The sequence below is a fragment of the Neovison vison genome, chromosome 13 (assembly GCF_020171115.1).
Source record: "Neovison vison isolate M4711 chromosome 13, ASM_NN_V1, whole genome shotgun sequence".
In the NCBI taxonomy this organism is placed as follows: Eukaryota; Metazoa; Chordata; class Mammalia; order Carnivora; family Mustelidae; genus Neogale; species Neogale vison.
The window spans coordinates 556,618-563,820 of NC_058103.1; the positions used below are offsets into that span (position 1 = coordinate 556,618).

Sequence of the window (7,203 nt, forward strand, 5' to 3'; positions counted from 1 at the left end):
GGGCCTCTATCCCAGGAATCCGGGATCATGACCTGAGCCAATGGCAGAGTCTTTAACCCACTGAGCTGCCCAGGCACCCAATAAATGCATTTTTTAAACAAACAACCAAAAAAGAATACTGCATATTGTGAAAGTGCCATCTAAAAGAAGCGATCCAGAAACAATGCAATCTTTGCTTTTAACTTGTAAAGAATTGAACCTGAGTCTGGAACTAACTATATACTCAGAGGACATGCAAATAGGGTCTTCCCTCCACTGAATAAAACACCCCAGCCTGGACCATGCAGCTGGGAGAGGAGCCCCAGCCCTGGGATTTCCAGGTGTCCACATTCACTGATCTGGTCAGAACACAGAACTCACCATGGAGTTTGTGCTTGGCTGGGTTTTCCTTGTTGCTCTTTTAAAAGGTAATTTCTGGATAACAAGAGACATTGAGTATGTGAGTGGATATGAGTGAGAGAAACCATGGGTGTGTGATGGATTCCTGACTGGGATGTCTTGTGTCTGCAGGTGTCCAGTGTGAGGTGGAGCTGGTAGAGTCTGGGGGAGACCTAGTGAAGCCTGGGGGGTCCCTGAGACTCTCCTGTGCAGCCTCTGGATTCACCTTCAGCAGCTACAGCATGAGCTGGGTCCGCCAGGCTCCAGGGAAGGGGCTGCAGTGGGTCGCATGGATTAGGAGTGATGGAAATAGCATATACTATGCAGACTCTGTGAAGGACCGATTCACCATCTCCAGAGACAACAGCAAGAACACGCTGTATCTGCAGATGAACAGCCTGAGAACCGAGGACACGGCCGTGTATTACTGTGCGAGAGACACAGTGAGGGGACTGCAGTGTGAGCCCAGACACAAACTTCAAACTACAATGGCATAAGACCAGCAGAGGGTGCACACTCCTCACCAATTCTGTCTTTGGTCCCAGGAGCAGGTGTACATGGAGTCTATGACATATTTCCTGTCAGGGTCTGGGGTTTGCTCTCCATAGAGCTGTTTCTCCTAGGGAGCCTCCTTGACATTATCTACGCTTACCTATTCACTCTCTGACTTAGAAACTTAGTTGTAACAGGAAGAAAAATATACTAGCATGCAAAAAAAAGTCAGTCACATTAGTTTCCTCTTGTCCTTAAATACTAATAAATTACAAATATCATGATGCAGGTCAACAGAGCTTTTATAAGAATCTCATTGGCACTCACTGTGGATCACATGAACCTCCAACAGAGCCAGAATATCAAACACGTGCACACACACACACACACACACACACACGAGTATAAAATCGCCACTGAAAAAAATAAAATTAAATCGAAGTTACACCATTCTGTAACTTCTCTGCAGCAAAGGTGGTCCCAGGACAGAAATACACAGCATACAGGAGCACCTCAAGAAGAAAGAAGAATCTTAAATAAACAACATAACATTACACCTAAAGATGATTGAGAAAGAGCAATAGCTGAATCCTAAATATAGCAGAAGGAAGGAAAGAGTAAGAATAGAGCAGAAAAAGATTATATAGAAACTAAGAAACACAGAACAGATCAAAGAAACCAGGAGTAGCATATGTTGTTTTCTAATTCAATTAGCAAAGGTATAGTACATCATTGACTTTTCTTTTCAATTTATTTATTTTCAGAAAAACAGTATTCATTATTTTTTCACCACACCCAGTGCTCCATGCAAGCCGTGCCCTCTATAATACCCACCATCTGGTACCCCAACCTCCCACCCCCCCGCCACTTCAAACCCCTCACAATGTTTTTCAGAGTTCATAGTCTCTCATGGTTCACCTCCCCTTCCAATTTACCCAAATTCCCTACTCCTCTCTAACACCAATTGTCCTCCATGCTATTTGTTATGCTCCACAAATAAGTGAAACCATATAATTGACTCTCTCTGCTTGACTTATCTCACTCAGCATAATCTCTTCCAGTCCCGTCCATGTTGCTACAAAAGTTGGGTATTCATCCTTTCTGATGGAGGCATAATACTCCATAGTGTATATGGACCACATCTTCCTTATCCATTCATCCGTTGAAGGGCATCTTGGTTCTTTCCATAGTTTGGCGACTGTGGCCATTGCTGCTATAAACATTGGGGTACAGATGGCCCTTCTTTTCACGACATCTGTGCCTTTGGGGTAGATACCCAGGAGTGCAATTGCAGGGTCATAGGGAAGCTCTATTTTTAATTTCTTGAGGAATCTCCACACTGTTCTCCAAAGAGACTGCACCAACATGCCTTCCCACCAACAGTGTAAGAGGGTTCCCGTTTCTCCACATCCTCTCCAACACATGTTGTTTCTGTTTTTTTAATTTTGGCCATTCTAACTGGTGTAAGGTGATATCTCAATGTGGTTTTAATTTTAATCTCCCTGAGGGCTAATGATGATGAGCATTTTTTCATTTGTCTGATAGCCATTTGTATGTCTTTTATTTTCCCAATTTATTTATTTTCAGAAAAACAGTATTCATTATTTTTTCACCACACCCAGTGCTCCATGCAAGCTGTGCCCTCTGGAGAAGTGTCTGTTCATATCTTCTGCCCATTTTTTGATGTGTTTGTCTGTATCGTGTGGGTTGAGTTTGAGTCAAATCTATCTATGAAAGACCCACAGCAAATATCATCCTCAATGGGAATAAGCTTGCAGCCTTCCCATTGAGATCAAGAACAAGACAAGGATGCCCACTTTCACCACTCTTGTTCAACATAGTATTAGAAATCCTAGCAACAGCAGTCAGAAAACAGAGAGAAATAAAAGGTATCCAATTTGGTAATGAAGAAATCAATGAGGGAGAAACCAGAGATACAGTAGAACGTATCAATGAAACTAGAAGCTGGTTTTTTGAAAGAATCAATAAGATCGATAAGCCACTGGCTACACTAATCCAAAAGAAAAGAGAGAAATCCCAAATTCATAAAATTATGAATGAAAAGGGAGAGATCACAACTAACACCAAGGAAGTAGAAACAATCATCAGAAGTTACTACGAACAGTTATATGCCAATAAGCTTAGCAACCTAGATGAAATGGATGCATTCCTGGAAAAATATAAACTACCAAAATTGAACCAGGAAGAAATCGACAACCTGAATAGACCAATATCTAATAACGAGATTGAAGCAGTGATCAAAAATCTCCCAAAAAACAAGAGCCCAGGACCTGACGGATTCCCTGGGGAATTCTACCAAACCTTCCAAGAAGAAATAACCCCTATTCTCCTGAAGCTGTTTCAAAAAATTGAAGCAGAAGGAAAACTTCCAGACTCTTTCTATGAAGCCAGCATTACCCTGATCCCCAAACCAGGCAAGGACCATACCAAAAAGGAGAATTTCAGACCAATATCACTGATGAATATGGATGCTAAGATTCTCAACAAGATCCTAGCCAACAGGATCCAACAACACATTAAAAAGATTATCCACCATGATCAGGTGGGATTCATCCCTGGGCTACAAGGATGGTTCAACATTCGCAAATCAATCAATGTGATACAACAAATTAATATGAGAAGAGAGAAGAATCACATGGTCCTCTCAATTGATGCAGAAAAAGCATTTGACAAAATCCAACATCCGTTCCTGATTAAAACGCTTCAAAGTATAGGGATAGAGGGAACATTCCTGAACCTCATCAAATCTATCTATGAAAGACCCACAGCAAATATCATCCTCAATGGGAAAAAGCTTGCAGCCTTCCCGTTGAGATCAGGAACAAGACAAGGATACCCACTTTCACCACTCTTGTTCAACATAGTATTAGAAGTCCTAGCAACAGCAATCAGACAACAGAGAGAAATAATAAGTATCCAAATTGGTAATGAAGAAGTCAAACTCTCTCTCTTCGCAGATGACATGATTCTTTATATGGAAAACCCAAAAGACTCCACCCCCAAACTACTAGAACTCATACAGCAATTCAGCAGCGTGGCAGGATACAAAGTCAATGTGCAGAAATCAGTGGCTTTCTTATACACTAACAATGAAAATACAGAAAGGGAAATTAGAGAATCGATTCCATTTACTATAGCACCAAGAACCATAAGATACCTGGGAATAAACCTAACTAAAGAGTTAAAGGATCTATACTTGAGGAACTATAGAACACTCATGAAAGAAGTTGAAGAAGACACAAAAAGATGGAAGACCATTCCATGCTCTTGGATCAGAAGAATAAACATCGTTAAAATGTCTATACTGCCTAGAGCAATCTATACTTTTAATGCCATTCCGATCAAAATTCCACCGGTATTCTTCAAAGAGCTGGAGCAAATAATCCTAAAATTTGTATGGAATCAGAAGAGACCCCGAATCGCTAAGGAAACGTTGAAAAACAAAAATAAAGCTGGCGGCATCACCTTACCTGATTTCAAGCTTTATTACAAAGCTGTGATCACCAAGACAGCATGGTACTGGCATAAAAACAGACACATAGACCAGTGGAACAGAGTAGAGAGCCCTGATATGGACCCTCAACTCTATGGTCAATTAATCTTCGACAAAACAGGAAAAAATATACAGTGGAAAAAAGACAGTCTCTTCAATAAATGGTGCTGGGAAAACTGGACAGCTATATGTAGAAGAATGAAACTCGACCATTCTCTTACACCATACACAAACATCAACTCAAAATGGATAAAAGACCTCAACGTGAGACAGGAATCTATCAGAATCTTAGAGGAGAACATAGGCAGTAATCTCTTCGATATCGGCCACAGCAACTTCTTTCAAGATACGTCTCCAAAGGCAAAGGAAACAAAAGCGAAAATAAACTTCTGGGACTTCATCAAAATCAAAAGCTTCTGCACAGCAAAGGTAACAGTCAAAAAAACAAAGAGGCAACCCACGGAATGGGAGAAGATATTTGCAAATGACAGTACAGACAAAAGGTTGATATCCAGGATCTATAATGAACTCCTCAAACTCAACCCACACGAAACAGACAAACACATCAAAAAATGGGCAGAAGATATGAACAGACACTTCTCCAATCAAGAAATACAAATGGCTATCAGACACATGAAAAAATGCTCATCATCATTAGCCCTCAGGGAGATTCAAATTAAAACCACATTGAGATATCACCTTACACCAGTTAGAATGGCCAAAATTAACAAAACAGGAAATAACATGTGTTGGAGAGGATGTAGAGAAAGGGGAACCCTCTTACACTGTTGGTGGGAATGCAAGTTGGTGCAGCCTCTTTGGAGAACAGTGTGGAGATTCCTCATGAAATTAAAAATAGAGCTTCCCTACGACCCTGCAATTGCACTCCTGGGTATTTACCCCAAAGATACAGATGTCGTGAAAAGAAGGGCCATCTGTACCCCAATGTTTATAGCAGCAATGGCCACAGTCGCCAAACTATGGAAAGAACCAAGATGCCCTTCAACGGATGAATGGATAAGGAAGATGTGGTCCATATACACTATGGAGTATTATGCCTTTGTCAGAAAGGATGAATACCCAACTTTTGTAGCAACATGGACGGGACTGGAAGAGATTATGCTGAGTGAAATAAGTCAAGCAGAGAGAGTCAATTATCATATGGTTTCACTTATTTGTGGAGCATAACAAATGGCATGGAGGACAAGGGGCGTTAGAGAGGAGTAGGGAATTTGGGTAAATTGGAAGGGGAGGTGAACCATGAGAGACTATGGACTCTGAAAAACAGTCTGAGGAGTTTGAAGTGGCGGGGGGGTGGGGTGTTGGGGTACCAGGTGTTGGGTATTATAGAGGGCACGGCTTGCATGGAGCACTGGGTGTTGTGAAAAAATAATGAATACTGTTTTTCTGAAAATAAATAAATTTTAAAAAAAACCTCCCAAAAAACAAGAGCCCAGGACATGACGGATTCCCTGGGGTTACACCTTCAAAGAAGAAATAACACCTATTCTCCTGAAGCTGTTTCAAAAAATTGAAGCAGAAGGAAAACTTCCAGACTCTTTCTATGAAGCCAGCATTACCCTGATCCCCAATCCAGGCAAAGACCTTACCAAAAAGGAGAATTGTAGTGTATTTTAAAATAATATATACTTATCTAAGTATTTGTCTGTCATCTATCTGTACTATAGTCATCTGATCTCTATTTGAAGTCTATTCATCTATCTCATCATTTATCCACTTGCTGCAGGTTTTTCAGGAATATGAACATAACCCACACAATCTCTTATTAGACCTCTAATGATTAGGTCCTTATAATTTCTGGGTCATTAACACCATTTCCTTCAGGTTAGTATTTTATTGTCATTAACTCCATGCCTGAATTAATGATCATCTCTGTGCTGCATAAGAGAAAATTTACCCACTTCTTTTAAAGCAAGATCCTCCTCCAGGAGATAACAGGCACCTGTGTGAGGTGGATTTCTCAGGACTAGGGAGGCACCCTCCCAGCATAGGAACAGAATAGGTGCCTAGTGTTGGTGTCCATGCACTTGAGGACAAAGATATCACTTACACATTTTGCAGACATCTTTGCAAACAAAGTCCATTAGCAGAGACCATTGGGATCAAAGGTCCCCAGATGCACCCATGCTGCGCAGGTAGTTGTTCATTTGGAAAGCTGTAGCTACAACGTGTGGATCCCATTAAGTATCTTTTTGAAAAATAGTTTAGATTAAAATGAATTTTGAATCACTCATTTATTCAACATTTATTCTTATGCTCAGAAAGTGAGGCCATCTATTGACCTGCTTCCAACACAGCTCATAGACCCAGGGCTCACCCATCCCAGACCAACATACCTTGTGAGTTCAACAAAGAGATACCCACAGGTGGTCCTGGGAGGTCCAGAAGAGCCTAACTCTTTCCTGTCAACTTCCAAGGACAGGATCCTTCCCACACATGCAAACTTCTCCTCAACCTCTAGGGTAAAATTCACTCTCAGGTGTGGGAGCTCACAGCTCTCTCTTCAGACAGGGTGAGGTCTCTGGGGAAGGCAGAGCTTTGGTCTGGAGGAAAATGAGTTTCTAGGACCTTCTCTGTGTCTGGAGACAGCCCCCCAAAGAGATGGTCCAGATGTCAGACATGGGACCATTGGGATGGTTGTGAGTGTCGTGAGTGACGAGGCCTTGTGCCCAGATGTCCTGTCCCAGGTTCTGCTTCAGGAGTCAGGCTCATGACTGGTGAGGGACTAACAGACCCTGCACCTCACTATCACCATCTCCAGATTCTCCGTGTCATGCAGTAATTTCTGGTCGAAATGA

General features: G+C 41.6%; 1 pseudogene; it reads left to right on the forward strand.

Moving 5' to 3' along the window:
• Positions 1 to 300: 300 nt before the first annotated feature.
• On the forward strand, positions 301 to 841 carry LOC122894043 (annotated as a pseudogene).
• Positions 842 to 7,203: the final 6,362 nt, after the last annotated feature.